We start from the raw sequence: 14154 nt of genomic DNA, 5'->3' as shown, positions 1-14154 counted from the left end.
AAATGACATCACTAGAAATTCATAATGCCCATATCTGGACCTGAACGCTATCTTAGGAATATCTTCGGTTTTAATCCTCAGCTGATGATATCCTGAACGAAGATCGATTTTCGAGAACACCTTGGCCCTTCTCAACTGATCAAACAAATCATCGATCCTAGGCAAAGGGTATTTGTTCTTCACCGTCACTTGATTCAACATGCGGTAGTCAATACAAAGTCGCATTGAACCATCCTTCTTCTTAACAAAGAGGACCGGGGCACCCCAAGGGGATACACTCGGTCTAATAAATCCTTTGTCAAGAAGCTCCTGCAACTGCTTTTTCAGTTCCCCTAACTCAGCAGGTGCCATGCGATACGGAGCGCGTGAAACTGGTGCTATACCAGGCACTAGCTCGATCGAGAACTCAATTTCTCGATGCGAAGGCAAACCCGACAAATCCTCGGGAAAAACATCCGGGAATTCGCGGACAACGTCTAACTGCTCCAAGGACGGCGCCTGACTGTCTTGAGCAGAAACACTGGCCAAGAATACCATGCAACCCTTCTTGTGGTACTTGGAGACCTTCAAAGCTGACATGATCTTCACCCCATCGGTTGGTCTCGTCGAATGGCACAACAATGCCGATAACTTGGGGTGCTCCAAGATTACCTTCCTGCCTCGACACTGGAGGGTCGCATTATGCTTGGACAACCAGTCCATGCCCAAGATGACATCATAGAATGTCATATCCAAAATGACCAAATCGGCCGACAACTCATGGCCTTCTATCACCACGCATACGGACGGAAAATACTTCCCGCAGGAAGAGGATGCACCCATAGGTGACATCACATCAAGAGCCCTTTCGAGGCTAGATGGAACCAAATCAAGCAACTTTGCAAACGAAGAGGAAATAAAGTTGTGTGTTGCACCCGAATCAAACATAACACGTGCAAAGTGTTTGGCAACTAAGAATATACCTTCGATCAGATCAGCCTGATCATCCTGGGAGGTCGCTGTCGCTACGTAGACCCGTCCATTGGTCTTGCGCTGACCTTGCTGTTGTTGAGGCCTCTGCTGCTGTGGTTGTTGCGGCTGTCCACCCGGAACCGCAGGCTTGTTCGGACAGAAGGGGGCAATGTGCCATGGCTGCTGGCACTGGTAGCATACCCCCTTAAACGATGGGCAAAAACCTAATGGATGATTCTTGCCGCATCTGCGACATGCCGGTTGGGTATTCCCCTGTTGTCTTCGCGGCTGAGGTCGGCCCTGTTGCGCGCCCTGCTGTCGCCCGACCCAGGTCCGCTGCTTCTTCCCGTTCTGCACTCCCCCTCCTGTTGGAGGATTCTTCCTAGTTCCGCCTGAAGAACCTCCTCCGCTGCCACTCTTCTTCTGAAAACCACCTTTGGATCATTCCCAGTCCTCGGTCAGTACGGTGGCCGACTCGATCGCCTCGGCCAGGGTAGAAGGACGACCCCCGAGCACACGAGTCCGTAACCCGTCTTTCAGTCCACGCACGAATCTAGCCGCCCTTGCCTTCTCATTCTTGAAGAGGTTTGGGCTATACTTCTCAAGACTCCGGAACTTAGTAGTGTATTCCACTAGACTCATGGTCCCCTGAGTCAGATCGAGGAACCTTTGTTGCATCTGCTCCTCGGCGTAAGAGGGAAAGTAGGCGTCCAGAAACTCCTCCCTGAACGTCTCCCAAGGAATCTCATCCCAATCAGCAAATTTCACCCTTCGCAGGGTGTCCCACCAGTTCATGGCATCGCCCTTTAAGCGGTACGTGCCAAAGGGTGTCTTTCTCTCCTCAGGGACAAGTAAGACGTCAAACACCCGCTCAATCTCCTCGACCCATCTCTCGGCAGCCTCCGGGTCTGCCTTTCCTGAAAAGGAAGGCGGGTCCAACTTCAGAAACCTCTCGAACGAAACACCACCTCCGTTGGGAACGATGTTGACCGGAGGGTCACGAGTCGCTGCCTGTGCAGCTGCCTGTCCAGCCTGCGCTGCTTGGGCCGTTTGTGCAGCTTGTGCCGCCATAGTCTCTGTTAGGGTATGGATGGTCTCCATCATGAAATCTCTTTCCTCCTGCCAGTTCGTGGGAGCAGCAGTAGAAGACGAAGCGCCTCTATGGGTATAGTGCGACATCTACAATGCACCACCTTTTTCAAATTAGACTATTATTGACACTACCCCTTTAGGGTTGATCATGAACAGTATTCGTTCCCGAATCACATCAGACTTTTAATTCACACCAAAGAACATTAAATTTTAAGTAACATAATCACACAGGACTTATATAAAGTAAGCAAAAGTATTAAGCAACATACCAGTGAAGAAGACTGCTCTGGAGGACGAGTCACAACTTGTTGACGCTTCAGAACAGGGCTCACATACCAATTATGAGAATTAAACATTAAAAGACGATAAAATTGCAAGTATTTGTGGTGGCTCTGATACCAAACCTGTAACGACCCCAACTCATCCCCTTTGAAAATGCGGAAATTTTTTTTTTTCTAAAACAGTGCGGAAAAACTTCCCAGAGATCCGGGGTCCTCACAGTTCCAATTCCAACTGGATAGCCACAAACCACAAAGGAACTTGCAATTAACATCCATAACTAACCATTACCTTTATTCATGAATGAAAAACAAATCTCAAAAATAAAGTGTCTGACTCAAGTAACTACTGATGACAATAAGCAAATAACAAGAACACTAAATAAAAAAAAACAAAACAAAGAGCCACTCTGTCCACATAGAAGACTGTCAAAACTCGTTGTGACTCTCGCGCCCTCGTAGTAGCTGTCGACTTCACTGATCACCTGCTTCTGCGAAAAACCAACGAAGTAGGGTGTCAGAATCGAAATCCTGAGCACAGCTACTTCTTAATGAAACAAGTGAGATAAAGAATGAAGATGAGATATCATGCAACAATTAATGGAAATACATACAAGACAGTTTATAGCAATTGAGAATTTATTCATGCAACAATCATAATTGCTAAGCACGCAAAGACAGTAAAGCAGTAGCATCTACTAAAATTTCAGCATGCAACAAGAATTTAACATTCAACATCTACCCTCATGTACTGAGTAAGGAAACCATTAAAGTATGCATGATCTAATGCATAACAGGAAAAATGCATGTCTTTTATGCAATGCATGAATCATTTTATTATCTTCCATTTAAGTCTTTTGTTTCCTTATGCATGCCCTATTAAATGCATACAACTTTAAGTTTCTCTTTTTAATTACCGTTGCCCGCGGATACACCAAACGGGTACAAACCACGAGGTTAAGTTAGGTTCCCAGGGTAGCTTAGCACATAATTTATATTTTATTACTGGGTTCTAACTTAGCCCTCGACCGAATCACCTTCGGAACATTAGACCTCCACATCTAATGTCGGGGACACAAGGGACACCCCACGCCCACAAGTGCCACTTCCTTGGTACCAAAAACAACAGCTGTGTCAAACACACCACTCCTGGGTAAAGTGGCGGACTCTCCCTAAAACCGTGGCCAGAAGAAGGAACCTCAATATCGGGTTCAGGGGACCAAAATTAAGCACACGGAGTTTTGTATCCTCACAGTCTCCCCAAGACCGGATTTCTAAGATCCCCATTCTCCAGATGGGTGATCCCAGAAGGTATATTACACTGTGCTTTATTATTTCTTTTATTTAAAATTTAATTTCTTAAGTTTTGCAACATAATATGCAAAAGGAAAGATAAAAGCTCACATCTACCTCGCGAGAGCCATCACAGGACTCCGGCCTGTGGAAACATATAGAATAGTGCAATAAAGCTAAAATATTTATGAAGCATGATCTTTGAAATGCATTGAAATGAGTAAGGGAAAATATTCCCACAGCTCGGGTTTACCAAACCCTCGATGATTCATTTTGATCACCGGAACACTAATACAGGGATCACAAATTCAATACCATCTTTAATTTCTAAGACATATCAGAATTAAACCATGGATGAATTATCATCTCATTCTAACCATTCACATTAAAATAAGAATGACTAACAGCATGATAAATCTGATGCCAATTCATTTAAACAATATCAATATTTTCCAACCGTTCAAATTAAAATAAGAATGCCTAACAGCATGATAAATCCGATGCCAATTCATTTAAACAACTTCAATATTTTCCAATCATTCAAATTAAAGTAGGAATGCCTAACAGCATAATAAATCTGATGCCGATTCATTTAACAATATTAATATTGTCCAACCATTCAAATTAAAATAAGAATGCCTAACAGCATGATAAACCTAAATGTTTTTCCATAAAATTTCATATCGATATATGAAAACGCAAAATGGGTCAACAAGGATGGATCAGAAGCTAAGAAAATATTTATATTCATAATGGAAGATTAGGATGGATCACAAAGAGAGTTCACTTGATTCGGTTTGAAAGAGAACATACACTGTATGATTCACAGATGCATCATATAGATATATTCATGTATAAGGAAAAATACAACTTGAGACTTGTTATCTATAAAAAAAAAAAACATGATTAAACATGATTATCATATCGATACATGAAAACACAAATCAGCCCAAAAGGGCTTATAACTTAAATCCCATCCTTCTCTTACTGACCATAACATAATCCAACAGCTTAAGCATCTTTGTTATTATATTTTTTTTTTATATATATAGATGAAAACACCCAGCCCAACCCAGCCGACCCTGTCGGCTGGGTCCACCAGCATGTGCACAGGCCCAGTTTGGGCCTGTGTGTGCTGTCAAAAAGAACAGCATACCTGCGACAAGGAACTGATTTTTTTTTTTTTAATTGTTTTTGTTGCAACTCTGCCCAGCCCAACCGACCTTGATGGCTGGGCTTAACAGCATATACACAGGCCCAATATGGGCCTGTGTATGCTGTCAACAAGAACAACATTAAAAGAAATGTTATTTACGCACATTACCTGTAAAAATGTCATGTATATATTTTTTTTTTTGAAAAGGAGAAGAACACCCAGCCCAGCCGACCCTGTCGGCTGGGTTCAAAAGCATACACACACCTGCCCCAGCCCAGCCGACCTTGTTGGCTGGGCTTAGCAACATATACACAGGCCCAGTGTGGGCCTATGTATGCTGCCAGCAATCAACAGCATACTTATCTTGCAACTGAAAGTTTCTTTTTTTTTTTTTCTTCTTTCTTCTATACAACAAAAGCACAGAAGGTGCAAGGGAGCAACAGTGGAACTGTTCTCCAAGATTTCCCATCGACTGCTGCATGGAATCAAACCTCCATCGATGCCCCATTTGAAATCAAAAAGAGGTACCCGTACCTTTTTCACGGTGATTTTTCGGTGGCTGGAGGCTGCTGTCGTGAAGAAGGGAGGGTGGATGCTGCTTGCCGTGACCCTCAATGGCAGCCGGTAGCCCACGCTGCCTGACGATGGTGGTTTGCCCTCCGGCGTGCGCACACCGAGCGAGAGAGAGAGAGAGAGAGAGAGAGAGAGATGGGGAAAGATGGGGAAGAGAGAGCCCGAGTGAAGAGGGCATAACCCCCTCTTCACCCCCCTTTTATCGACCCCAGGCCCCCTCCTTCCTCGCCGAGATGGGAGGGGGTCGGTTACGCCTTGCGTAACACCCCCTTCCCCCCCCTTTCCTTTCCTGCTAGGGCTTATCGGGCAACCCTTATCGGGTTGCCCTTCCTATTTTAAAAAGCTATTAGTTGGGGTGGGGCTCGAGTCCGAACCCGGGACCCGCAACCCATTCCCAAAACGAAATGGGTCCACAAGTAGATCCAAATGGATCCACTGTGGATCCTCGAATTAAATTAAAAATTCTAAATTAGAAAAATTTTCATTTTTTTTTTTTTTTTTATTACCCTTTAAATCAAGATTTCAATTAATCAATACTAATTACTCCCCCTTTATGGGTCCTGGATCCGTAATGTGGATCTAGGCCCAACTTGAAAAATTTGAGATATTTTCAAATAAGAAATCTCGGGTTTTACAATATATGGCACTTTTGTTATCACAGCATAGCTTTGAAGGTTCTGAGACATCAACACCCATATCGGAAAGTAGTGCTCTCATCCACACAACTTTAGTGGTTGTGGTAGCCATTGCTCTGTACTCAGATTCCGTAGAGGATAAAGATACTTTCTGTTGTTTTTTGCATCGCCAAAAAATGAGAGAATCACCTAAAAACACACAAAAGCCAGTGGTTGAGTGACGATTATTGAAATCTCCTCCTCAGTCAGAATCAGTGTAAGAAATAAGACTTAAAGATGAGGAAGAGGATAAGAATAGTCCTTTAGATATAGTTTTCTTGATATATCGAACTATTCTTAATACTGCACTCATGTGGACGGTTGTAGGCACATGTTGAAATTGACTTGCAGAATGTACAGCATGCGCAATATCTGGCCTTGTAATGGACAGGTACATCAACGATCCAATAAGTTGTCGATAAGGGGTTGGATCATCTAATAATACTCCATCTTCAGCTCGCATTTTTGCATTTATTACTTCAGGAGTATCAGCATATTTTGTGTCTGTGATTCCTGAACGCTCAACAATATCAGCTGCAAACTTGATTTGAGATAAAATATATCCTCTTGGTGAGTAGGCTACTTCAATTCCTAAAAAGTATCTCAAAAACCAAGATCAATCATATCAAAAGACTTTTTAAGTAAAATTTTAATATCTTTAATTTCCTTTTGATCATTCCCTGTGATGATCATATCATCAACATACAAAAGAAGAATGGTCAATGAGGTACCTGTAGATCTCACAAAAAGAGCAGTGTCAGTGTAACAAGATTTAAATCCAAGTTTTAATATCATACCACTGAACCGATCGTACCATGCTTTAAGGGCTTGTTTAAGCCCGTATAGGGCTTTTTGAAGACGAAGGACCATGCCTTTTTCAATAGACAGATCAGGGGGAGGATCCATATATACTTCTTCATTTAAGTTTCCGTTCAAGAATGCATTTTTAACATCTAACTGGTATATCGGCCATTTTTGAATGGATGCTATAGCAACTAGAGTTCTAACTGTAGTCATACGAGCTACTGGAGCAAAGGTTTCTTCATAATCTATACCATATTCTTGATAATATCCTTTTACAACAAGTCTTGCTTTATATCTCTCAAGAGACCCGTCACTTTTTGTTTTAATTTTAAACACCCATCTACACCCTATTGTCTTCTTTCCGATAGGAAGAGGTTGAATTGTCCAAGTGTGAGCCTTATGTAATGCATCTAATTCAATTTTCATGGCTTCAACCCATTCGTTTATATTTTTGGCCTCATTATAGTTTGATGGTTTATGATAGGAATGAATAGCTAGAAGACATGCCCTATAGTTTGGTAAGAATGATTCATATGAGACAAACCTACTTGGAGGCCTATGTGTTCGTTCTGACCTTCTAACCCTAGTTTCTTCAATATTTGTTAATTGATTATATCTGTCAAGGGCACATGGATGCTCCCCAGCATTTCGTCTAGAGTATTGAAGAAGATCTTGAGATGGTTCACTACTTCAGTCATTAATAGACTCGAAGGTTTTAATATCATTACTAATACCTTTATTGGGTAACAAATCAAATAAAAAAGCATACTCGGATTCTTCCTTAGGAACTTCAAAATCAAATCCACTGTCATTTTCTAGAAAGGTAACATTTCTAGAAACATAGAGTTTATCATTTGTTTTATCATAACATCGATATCCTTTTTTATTATCTGCATAACCAAGAAAGACACATTTTATGGCTTTAGGAGAGAGTTTGCTATATTTTTCAAGAAGCATGAAGCATTTACAACCAAATACCCTTAGCCTTTTTAAATCAGGAGAAATTTTAAAGAGTTTTTCAATAGGAGACTTGTTTTCCAAAGTTTGAGAAGGCATTTTATTTATTAGATAGACTGCGGTTAGGGCAGCTTCAGCCCAAAATTGCTTTGGAATTTCTTTTGAAATAAGTAGGGTTCTAGTAGTTTCAATAATATGACGATGTTTTCTTTCAGAAATCTCATTTTGTTGAGGTGTCCTAGGGCATGATTTTTGATGCACAATTCCATGATTTTTTAGATATAATTGAAATTCATTTGAAAGAAACTCTCCCCCAGAGTCGGAGCGGAAGACTTTAATATTTGTTTTAAATTGATTTTTAACTAGATTATGAAAGTTTTTAAAACATGAAAAAACTTCGGATTTGAGTTTTAGAAAGTAAATCCAAGTATGTCTACTAAAATCATCTATAAATGTAACATAGTACGAATAACCACTTTTTGACATAACAGAGGCGGGACCCGACACATCCGAATGCACTAATTCAAAATTTTTATGTGTCACAGAGGTTCTAGACCCAAAAGGTATCATTTGCATTTTTCCAAGTATACAATCTTCACATACAAAATTTTTATCTTTACAAAAATTTTCCAAAAATGGAAAAAGAGATAATTTGGATATACTTGGGTGTCCTAATCTTTTATGCCAAAGATCTATATTAATGTCTTTGACATGATTACAAAACGAGTATTTTGGTAAACACAGGAAATCCATGTAGTAAAGGTCTCCTCGTCTATGGCCTTGCCCAATCAACTTCCCTGACTGGAGATCCTGCACCCAACATGCCTTAGATGAGAAGAATACTTTACAACCATAGTCAGCAATTTGAGAGACCGAAAAAAGATTTAAATCCAGTTTGGGAATGACTCTCATTTTTGGAACAAAGAATTTTTTTGAAATATCATCAAGGTTTCCTAAGCTTTTGACTTTTAAAGAGGTACCATCGGCAGTTGACACACATGAGAAATATGATTTAGTGCAATCGGATAATAGAGATTCATTATGAGTCATGTGGAAAGAAGCACCTTAGTCTAGAATCCAAGAGGTCTTACCTGGAGGAGACGAGGAAGAGATGGCAGCTCCGGATGTAGAAGGTGCAGCCTTAAGAAGTTGTGAGACAGCTTCTGCTATTTGAGCAAGATTTAATTCATTGAAGTTGCTCCCTTTTCTTGATTCTTGAGGTTCTTCACTTAAGGCACCTTTTTAAATTTGGGACATTCCAGTCTTATATGTCCGGGTTCCTTACAATGATGACAAATAATTTTTCCTTTGTAACCTCCCATGTATCCTCCTCCATTATGTCCTTCCCCATTGAATTTCTTCTCAAAGTGAGGTGGTTTATATGTTTTCACAAAATTTTCGGGTCTTGCCATGGCAAGGACTTCATCATTAGACTTGTGCATTCCAAGTTTTGTCTCTTCTTGACAAATTTGAGCAAGGGCCTCACTTATAGAAGAAGTGGTCCTATGAAGTAAAGAAAATCTTACTTGCTCAAATTCCGGTCGAAGGCCATAAAGAAAGGAGAAAAGATTTTCTCTTTCGATTTGGGTCCTTCTCATATCAATAGTCGAACCTTCCCATTTTGGTTCCAACATGGTTAATTCATCCCAAATAGTAGATAAAATACCGTAAAAATCTCTTACACTTTTATCTCCTTGTTTTGAATTACGTACCTTGTCTTGGAGATAATAAAGTCTAGCTATATCCTTTTGGATAAAGGTACTTCTTAGAAAGCTCCAAGCATCACATGCCTTCTTGAATTTAATGATATTGGTGGTGATCTTGAACTCCATGGTATTCATAAACCATGAGAGTATTTGTGCATTGCTTGCCTCCCAATCTTCCAATTTATTTTGGAATTCTTCCAAGGCTTTTTCTTTTTCTTCTTCGGACAAGGCTTTGACTTGATCTCCTTCTCTTCTAGTCAATTTGAGTTGTGGTTCACTAATAGATCCACTAACAAAACCCCACAATTTTTTTTCCTTGATATGATTCTCCATAGCCGTCGCCCACATCAAGTAGTTGTTTTCATTGAGTTTGTAGGTGATGACGGTGGTGGATTCTTTTTCTCCCATAATGAATACTTAGAGTTTAAAATAGAAGAGATAGAGAATGATCAATGATCGAAGAACACTTCCTTCACGAGATTCTCCTTCTTTCAAGAGCCTAGCTCTGATACCATGTAATGAAGCAACGTAAAATGGAACAATAGTGAAACAAACACAATGCCAACAAAGGGTTTTAATAAACTCACTTGGTCACTAATGGACCAAATACAATCTCAAGAGAGATAAAAATACCAAAACAGCACAAGAGGCATACAAGCCTATAAGATGGGAAAAAACTCTAGAGAAAACCCTCAAATGCTTCTTAAAGCATTGAGGAATAACAAGGGAGTGAGGCTCTATTTATAGAGCCTCACTCCAACACATGGGAGGCAGTCCAGCTCTTTGGACTGCCTTCCAACAGTCATTATTATAACTGTTGGGTGGCAGTCCAACGTCTAGTTGGACTGCTGCCCAACAGTCAAAATATGACTGTTGGGCACAACAGTCATAGATATGACTGTTGTGCTTGAACTGTATGACAGTTTATTTATTACAATGCTAAATTACATTTCAGTCCTTAGTGGATTGTACAATACGATAAAAGACAAAAATACCCTTATTGGGTATTTGAATACAATTTTATTTTTAACACTAAGGTCATTGACCATTCATTCATTGCATCTTTCAAAAATTGATTTCATAAAAAAGGTATTGCTTTGTTAAAATGAAGTTAAAATGGGCATTTTATCACTTTTAAATTCATTTTTTCAAATATGATTCCTGCATTTCATAAATTCAAAATGAATTCTATCAAATTAGAATGCCTTAACATCATTTCAAACAAGCTTTGGAGTTTATTTGCCTTTATTTCAATCATTTTCAATAGATTTTCATAAAAAACTCAATTTTAAGGTTAAATTCACTTTGAATTCAAGTTTTAAAATGAATTTATATATTTTAAGCACCAATTTCGAAAATTCAAAACTCCAAAGCACCATTTTCAAAAGTTTTGCAAAGTCATACATCATTCACTTTTATTTTATTTGATTCTCTTTATTTCTGAGGCATAAAAGGCTAATTTTGGATGTATTCTTCAATTTTTCAATAATTGGAGAAAAATCCATAAAAGCCTACACTTATTTCTAACAAGTTTGCTCATTTTGCAGGATTTTTTGTTTTGTTATTTTTTTTAATCGTTATATCAATTCAAAGGTTGTAATAAATCAATTAATGAGCAGTTTACTTTATGCTGAGCTTAGAATGAATAAGCATGTAGTTTAACTTTCCATTTTCATAATCAATATGTTGCATTTTTTTTTCATTTTCAATAACACTATGGTGAAACATGAATGACACAAGCACCATTCTAATAAAAGGTGATTAAATCCTAAGTTGACGATTTGCATTTATGGCCATAGTCAAAATGTGAACAAAACTTACGGTTTTCATCTTTTATGGAATAACATTGGGTCCACCCTGGATCTCTTTCAAAAAATCATCATGTTTTTCTAAATATTTTCTTCCTTTATCAGAGTTTAATTTAAAATTAACTCAAAACATATATCAATGGCCATAGTCAAAATATATTGAGAGTTCATTTTATTTTAAACTCTATAAAGGCACCAAAATGTATTTTATTCTTCAAATGAATTTAAATACGGTTATTATATAATACATTTTATGGCCATAGTCAAAAATGTATTATATCTTCAATCTTAATTCAATTCACTTAAAGAATGAAATATGCTTTTCAAATCTAATTTCAAATTTCTTTTAATGCATTCATCATTTAAGATAGAATTGAATCAGCATTTTCCACCTCTTTGAAACCATTTTCAAATTTCCAAGTGAATTTTGAAATAATTTTCAAAAGATGTTTTTCATTCCTAAATTCCAAGTCATTGTTTTTGTCACGGGCCTATTTCCTTCAATGGGCCAGCGCGGCGCGACGGTCCTTCCTTACCGCCGCAAGCCTACTCGTCAGCTCGCTTGCCGGTCGCGGAAGCTTATGATCAGAGTGCAAGAGAGCAAGAGAGAATAGAGGGAGAGAAGTTGCAATCACAAGAAGCAATCACAACGAGGGTGAGCAAAAGAAAGCTCAACGCATTTAATTCATTCACAATTTTGCCCGCAGGCTATTACAGTTCAAGTATACGGGCTGCCCCTTCGGGGTATTGATTCACCTGAACCGGGCAGCTTACATCAGACTCAACAAAAGCAAAACAGACTCTAGCGCAACTGTACACTGTAAGTCGCAAGGGAACATGCTCCCCCCTTCAAATCATGTGCCGTCCTCGGTGCCATCTGTTTCGTGGTAAGCTCTGACTTCAACCGGGTAGCGGCTGTTCATTCGAAATGCAGGCTCCCACGTTGGTTCCGCTGTTTCCTCCCACTGCACCAAGTATTTCTTCGCTTGCCCCAAGTAGTTGACCTTGTGGCGAAGGATCTGACTGAGGTGCTTCTCGGCCCGTTGTGCTGTCGGGGCCCTCTGCATGATGGGAGCGCATTGCGGCACATTGCGTTCCGGGTCTCCATCATCTGGATGGAACTGCTTGAGGTTGCACACGTGGAACACCGGGTGCACCTTGAAGTCTGGGGGCAACTCCAGCTTATATGCCAGCTTGCCCACCTTCTTTGTGATGGTGAAGGGTCCCTCATACTTTCTGAGTAGTCCGCGGTGCCGCCCGCGGAAGATGCCTGTGCGACCAGGATATAACTTCACCAACACTTGGTCCCCAACCTGGAACCCTACGGGCCGACGGTGTTTGTCCGCCCACTTCTTCATTCTCTTCGCCGCTTTGTGTAAGAATGCCTTCGCCAACTCATTCTGCTCGTGCCAGTCGCGAACAAACTGATAGGCGAAGGATGGCCTTCCCTTTCATTGTGCGGCAAGAGTGTGCGGGGTCAGTGGCTGCTGCCCCGTGGCTATCTCAAACGGGCTGTGGCCTGAAGATTCGCTCTTCTGCAGATTATAACAAAACTGTGTCACATCAAGGAGCTTCACCCAATTTTTCTGATTGGCACTAACAAAGTGCCTAAGGTACTGCTCCAGTATCCCGTTGATGCGCTCTGTCTGCCCATCTGTCTGCGGATGGAAGCTTGTTGAAAACAGCAAATCAGAGCCAAGTAACCGAAATACTTCACGCCAGAACTTGCCCGTGAAGCGAGCATCGCGATCGCTCACAATGCTCTTTGGTATGCCCCAGTGCTTCACCACATGCTTTACGAACAACTCTGCAGTCTTCTCTGCAGGGCACTCCTTGGAAGCTGAGATGAAGGTGGCATACTTTGAGAAACAATCCACCACGACTAAAATAGAACTGAGGCCCTCTACCTTTGGCAGACTACTAATGAAGTCCATAGAGATGCTTTCCCAAGGACATTCTGGAATTGGTAGAGGCTCAAGGAGACCGGCAGCCTTCTGGTTTGTCCCTTTATCTTGCTGGCAGATGAGGCATGTCCGCACATACCCCTCAACATCGTCTCTCATCTGCGGCCAATAGTAGCCGCGCTCAAGGAGTGCTAAGGTCCGCTCCTGACCAGGATGGCCGGCCCATAGTGTATCATGGCACTCCTTGAGTAGCTCTCGGCGAAGGCTTCCCCACCGTGGTACAAAGATGCGTCCCCCTTTTGTTACAAGGAGGCCATCCTGTAGCCAAAATCGTCGAGTCTTCCCTGCCTGCACCAGAGAAACAAGGTGTTGTGCGGTCGGATCCTGCTGTGTACCCTCGCGGATGCGGCTCAGCAATGCACCCTCCAAATGCACTTCAGAAGGCTCTGCGCGCGCAGCAGCTAATTCAGCCCTACGGCTCAAAGCATCCGCCACAACATTGGTTTTTCCAACCTTGTACTCTAAGGCAAAGTCGAACTCAGCCAAAAACATCTGCCATCGAGCTTGCTTGGGCGTCAGCTTCTTTTGCGTCTGAAAATAGCTCGTGGCCACATTGTCCATCTTGACGACGAACTCGGCACCCAAAAGGTAGTGCCGCCAGGTCCTGAGGCAATACACAATGGCGGTCATCTCACGTTCGTGCACTGTGTACCGCCTCTCTGCATCCTTCAGCTTACGACTCTCATATGCGATCGGATGCCCGTCTTGCATAATAACTCCGCCAATGGCAAAGTCTGAGGCATCAGTGTGGACTTCGAAGGGTCTCGAATGATCAGGCAGTCGCAGCACTGGCTCTCTCACTAAGGCTTTTTTCAAGCCCTCGAAGGCATCTTGGCACGCTCCTGTCCAGAGCCATACCCGATTCTTCTTCAACAAATCTGTGAGGGGCGCAGCAATG

The sequence above is a fragment of the Nuphar pumila genome, chromosome 17, assembly GCF_984573655.1.
Source record: "Nuphar pumila chromosome 17, dmNupPumi1.hap1.1, whole genome shotgun sequence".
Lineage (NCBI taxonomy): Eukaryota > Viridiplantae > Streptophyta > Magnoliopsida > Nymphaeales > Nymphaeaceae > Nuphar > Nuphar pumila.
This window is presented reverse-complemented; position numbering follows the sequence as displayed.